This window comes from Sinocyclocheilus rhinocerous, unplaced genomic scaffold (assembly GCF_001515625.1).
Source record: "Sinocyclocheilus rhinocerous isolate Xijiao unplaced genomic scaffold, SAMN03320098_v1.1 scaffold2875, whole genome shotgun sequence".
NCBI classification, from domain to species: Eukaryota; Metazoa; Chordata; class Actinopteri; order Cypriniformes; family Cyprinidae; genus Sinocyclocheilus; species Sinocyclocheilus rhinocerous.
The window spans coordinates 7666-13699 of NW_015634030.1; the positions used below are offsets into that span (position 1 = coordinate 7666).

The 6034-nt window shown below is 37.4% G+C and overlaps 1 long non-coding RNA gene across 1 annotated transcript in view; it reads right to left on the minus strand.

Annotated features, from left to right (window-relative positions):
- Window positions 1-1800: 1800 nt before the first annotated feature.
- Window positions 1801-6034, minus strand: part of LOC107745279 (uncharacterized) — a 14151-nt gene continuing 9917 nt past the window's right edge. The window contains exon 3 of the long non-coding RNA XR_001640583.1: window positions 1801-1857. This is a non-coding gene — a long non-coding RNA (uncharacterized LOC107745279). The remainder of the gene's footprint in view (window positions 1858-6034) is intronic.

A 6034-nucleotide genomic window follows, 5' to 3' on the forward strand; every position in this document is an offset into this window, starting at 1 on the left:
CTCTCTCTCTCTCACACACACACACACACACACACACACACACGTGTCCATTCAGCTGGACTCAATTCCCAAAAGAATCGATTCTTCACTTCTGGCGTGTTCAGAATCCACTCCAGGGAATCTATTTCTATGAAGATTCAAATGCTTTCCCCAAAAAGTTCTTGCACTTTTTTGTTTAATGTTTAACTTATTTTACTCTGAAAGCATTCAACCCACATATCTAGTGTTTAATAAAGCATGCATATTAATGCGATTATCAAGCAAATATTATCAAAACTGTCTTTTTTTTTGGGACAATAGAACTGTTATTTATCAAAGCTTGTTTTCGACACAGGATTTAAAAAAAGGCAATTGCAACTTTTTATCCCACAGTTTATTTGATCTTTTGCAATTCTGACTTTTCTTCTCAGAATTTTGACAATATAAATTCAGAATTGTGAGATAAAAAGTCGCAATTGTCTCTATTTAATTTTGCAGTGAAACAAAAAAAAACAGAATTGTGATATATAAACTCAGAATTGCAAAATGTAACCTCGGAATTGCTAGAAAAAAAATCTGAATTCTGAGTTTACATCTCACAATTCTCTTTTGTTTGTTTCTGTCATGGAATAACTTGGAAATGACTTTATCTCGCAATTCTGAGAAAAAAGTTAGAATTGTGAAATAAAAAGTCACACATTTTTTAAAATGTATTTATTATTTTATTCTTTGGCAGAAATGGGCTCATTGTTCGTTATTTTAAATAAAACTATAAATGTCATTGCAGTTTGTTCATATATTTTGTACAACTGTATATTTTCTGAGCACTTTAGGGAATTAAATTATATCAACAATGACTTTTTGTAAGACACAAGAAGCGATTCTTAAACCTGGAATCAGAGTAGCACTGTAACGACTTGTTGTGCCTGACCCAGGTGCATTGTGGGACGCTGGCTCTGTATTTGACGGTAAGTCAGCGCTTGCATGAGCTGCCAGCACATGATCGCATGCAGATGTTTAGCAGGATGTTCACGCTGTTCATGACAGGCTGTGAAGCTGCTCCAGAAACACTATAAAGCATCATAACTGTGTCCGTATATTCCTCAGATTCTTTAATGCATTTGAGTTTGGAACGACTTTTCTTCCAGGATGAATTATTCCTTTCTACCTGTAAACAGCTTGGTTTCTATTAAACTGGTTTTATCCGAGGACACAAATGAATCGCTCTTTATTCCCTGCAGGCGTCTGCGGCGGTGAACTCAATTACGTCTGATGGGGAAGAATGCACAGAGACCTTTACATCCATTTATATTCCACATGAGCGTCACGTCTCTGTGTTTCACTCTCTTCAAAGCTCCGGCTGTGACTCCTCGAGTCTGTCCTGAGTTTACAGAGGTCAGAGGTCACCTGTGATGAGGTCGTGAACGGTGTAAATGTTCGATTTTTCGGCTCGGCTCGTCTCACTGGGACTTCACATTAGTCACATTACAGCCCCGCCCACAGGAGGACTGACATGTACAGCGGCCAATCACAGTTTGCTGCTCTCATGTGACATTTAGAGGCAGGTAAATATAGTTCAAGAGAAACATCCATTTATGTTGTGATGAAGACATTTTAAAAATGTGAAAATTGTGTGTGTGTGTGTGTGAGAGAGAGTGTATGCATGTGTAGTGAGTGAGTGTCTGTATATGTGTGTGTGTGTGTCTGTATATGTGTGTGTTTATATGAGCCTGTGTGTGTGTGTTTATATGAGCCTGTATGTGTGTGTGTGTGTGTTTGTGAGTGAGTGTCTGTATATGTGTGTGTGTGTGTGTGTCTCACCGAGTGTCGGGTCGTACTCCCAGATGAATCGTTTGGTCAGGAATCGAACCACCAGAGCTGCACAGACACACAGAGAGAAAGCGACGCTGTGAGACTCAGTGAGGATGAAGGTAAGAGTCAGAACACCACATAACGGAGTGACCGTCTCAGGTCAGTTCAACCGTCCCTGCTGCTGTCTGAAGAATCTTACCACACAAACATCAACCATCACTATATTCATATTCATATTCATATTCATTTAATCCTGATACAGATGGAGTGAATTCACTGTAACACCGTGTCTACACCCTACAGTAGAACCCATTATAATCAGTGATGCTGTCTGCACTGACGCGTCACGACAAATCCCCGACAGTAAACTGATGCATCGTTCTATTTATGATGCACTGACACAAAATACAAGTCTCGTCCGGTGTAGACGCGGTGTAAGAGTCGTGCCGTCAGAGTTGTTTATTTGTGTTTGTAATAGAGCCGATTTTCCAGCGCTGTTGGTTCCGGAAGTATTTTTTCCATTCCCTTTTCCCTTTGGGATTTAAAAAAAGTCTTTAAAAGTTATAAGCCATGAACCAGCGCTGTGCTTCTGCTGAAAACACTGACTTGAATGCGCATGACGCAGATACAGCACAGATATGAGTTTGGGGTGGATGTGGGTGTTGTGAATGAGATTGAGTGAATCTCAGCTCGGCAGAAGCTGAATGAGTGCGGCTCTTTTGTGCTGCTGTCTGAAATAATGAGCGTGTGGGGGAGCTGGTGACCTTCATTCACGTCCTCTCCATCCTGCGCTTGAAGACTGAACGAAAATAGCGGCGGCACTGCGGCCCACAGAGACGCGCGTGAATTCTCTTTCACTGGAGGTCAGGCCTCAGTCGAGCGTTTCACATGCAAACAAACGAGCGCAGTGAATCCATTACATAAAGGAGCTCAGATTTCATCTGCTTCCACTTAAAGCATCCTGCAGGAATGTGTGTGCGTGTGTGTGTGAGTGTGTGTGTGTGTGTGTATGTGTGTGAGTGCGTGTGTCTGTGAGTGTGTGTGAGTGTGTGTGTGTGTGTGTTCAGCGTCTGCCCAAAACCTCCAGACGAGGAAATGAATGGCAGTGCAAACATAAAACAAAACAAATGTTACATAATATGAGAGTGAATGGCATGTACGGCATTCGTTCATCTAGTTAGGGTTTTAGTCATTTTTTTGTGTGCGTGTTTGCTTTTATACAGTTTTATTTTATAATTGTTTTATTTATTAGTTTTAGTTATTTTAGTACTTAAATTGAACGAAAGTACAATTTAGAAAGTTTTTATCTTTTCAAATAATAAAATGTATAATAAATTAAATTCAAGTTTTATTTAAAATAATAAAATGCATAATAAGTTAATATAAAATAATAAAATATATAAGTTTATTATAAAATAAGTTTAAGCTAAACTTTATATCAGTTCATGTTTTTGTTGTAAATTTTATTTCAAAGGACTAGTTCACCCCAAAAATAATCATCTTCTTCTTTTCATCTTTTTCTTAAAGATAGCTTTTGTTTTTGTTCGTACAGTGGAAGTCAATGGGGTCCAATGTTGTTTGGTTCCCAACATTTTTATGGTGTATGTAATGATATGGATTGAAATCGAAATCTAAAGACACAAAAGATAAAGTGTAATAAAATAAACACTTTGTGGATGTTTTTTGGTATTTTGGATGTTTAAACCCTTTGGGGCGAAACCGGGCGAGAGTGAGGAATAGTCTGAGAAATCACTTTCGAGAGAAGAGATGGTTTTGTCTTTTACAAAAAAAAATTTTTTTGTAGCTTAAAGATTACTGGAGTACGTTTTACGAGAAAATACAATTTCAATCGTTCTACTTCAAAATGTCAGGTTCAATTCAATGTTTCCTGCCGTTTCTTTGTTTGTGTAATTTGTTTCTAAACCAATTTTTTTTTTCAGTGTAAATACTGTCGATGTCTGTTTGAGTGCTTTAAATTAAACACTTTGTGGAGTTTAGGTGCTTAGGTGTTTAGGAACTTTCAGATATACGTGTTTTTACCGGAGAAAATCAGTCTAGTGTTGCTGATGACATCATCTGGTCCTCAGAGGCGGGGCCTAAAAGGAGAACTTCCCTCATCCTAAAAACAGCTAGAACTCTCAGTTAGAGTCTTTCAGCTGGCGTCTGTGTTTGTTTACACAATGCTGTTTCTTTATCATCCTGACACATTTGTTTTGTCTTTGTAGGACGGATCTGTCGACCTTCAGTGAAGGCGTGTGTCGTGTCTCTCTCTCTGATCGCTGGACTGATTCTGACGGGACGCACGGGTCGTTCTGTGTGTTGTGTTTGGGTTTGGTGACGCGTCGTGTGCTATTTTAAGGCCAGACTTCACGGTCATGAATCATTGTGTTTGACCCACATTTCTCCATCGTCAGGTCAAGAGACTAGAGCAGATAGACAGCTGATTGATCGCATGGTGAAAGTGCCTCTATATGAAGAATAAGAGGTGGATTATGAAGGCAAACGCACTGCAAAAATTAGGTTCTTCTTGTTTTACCAGTACGGACACCTAAACAGTATTAAATCAAGAGGCATTTACTGCAGACGCAAAATGACCGATTTTTCTGAAAAACGTGTCAAAATCAATTACGATTAAACTTAAAACGTGAACAAATATGTCATATATATATATCAACCTAACAGTTAATAGTCCTCATTGACTTCCATAGTATATTGTTTTCTCCATACTATGGAAGTCAGTGGCTACCGGCAACTGTTTGGTTACCAACGTTCTTCAAAATATCTTCTTTTGTGCTCAACAGAAGAAAGAAACTCAAACAGGTTTGGAACAACTTGAGGGTTAGTAAATGATGACAGAATCTTCATTTTTGGCCTGTGTTTGGCCTATGCTAGCAATCTGTTAGCAACATGCTAGCAATGAGCCAAAACATGCAAGCAACTTTTCAAAACATGTTTGCAACTTTTCAAAACATGTTAGCAACATGTTAAAATACGTTAACAATGTGCTAAAACATGCTAACAACGTTAAAATATGTTAACAATGTGCTAAAACTTTGACAATGTGCTAAAACATGCTAACAACGTTAAAATATGTTAGCAATGTGCTAAAACATTAACAATGTGCTAAAACATGTTAGCAACATGTTAAAATATGTTAGCAATGATGCTAAAACATGCTAGCAACATGTTAAAATATGTTAGCATTGTGCTAAAAAATTTACAATGTGCTAAAACATGCTAACCATATAAAAATATGCTAACAATGTGTTAAAACATTAAAAACATACAGGTTTGGAATAACTTGAGGGTGAGTAATTAATGATGACAATATTTTCATTTTTGACTTGTGCTTGGCCTATGCTAGCAATCATGTTAGCAATGAGCCAAAACATGTTTGAAACTTTTCAAAACATGCTAGCACCATGTTAAAATACATTAGCAATGTGTTAAAAATGTCAACAACTAACACATGCTAGTAACTTGTTAAAACATGTTAGCATCTTGCTAAAACATGCTAATCATATTAAAATATGCTAACAATGTGTTAATACGTTAAAAACAACATGCTAGCAATGAGCCAAAACATGCAAGCAACTTGTCAAAACATATTTGCAACTTGTCAAAACATGCTAACAACATGTTAAAATATGTTAGCAATGTGTTAAAAATGTTAGCAACGTGCTAAAAAGATACAGGTTTGGATCAATTTAAGGGTGAGTAAATGATGACAATTTTTCTTTTTGGGTGAACTATCCCTTTAAATCTGATACGTTTTCAGAAAACAAGGCTTTATATTTTAAGTAATTTTGCTTCTTAAGTAAAAGTATCTTGATTTAATAATGTTTAGATATTTTTACTGGAAAACTAAATAAAATGCTGCATAAGAAAATCACTCTTTTCAGTGCATTGATTTCTGGAAAATGAATCATTCATAATAAGACCAGAAGCATGAATTAAGAGAGTGAATGTTCTGATGTCTGTCATTGTTAATGTCATTAGACAAACGCAGGCCTCGTTATCATCAGTGGATTGATTCACTTGTGCTGATTATGGTCTAGATGTTTGTTCATGGATCTGCTCTCATTCTGGTCTGTTTGGAGCAGATTTATCATTTTCCCACCGAATGCAGCCGGTTAGAATCAGGGATCAATGGATCTCATGTTATTCTTCCCAGAAACTCTCACATCAATCCCAGCATGCCTCATTCTGAGCTGACGAAGAGAACAATTAGCACCGGGGGGGG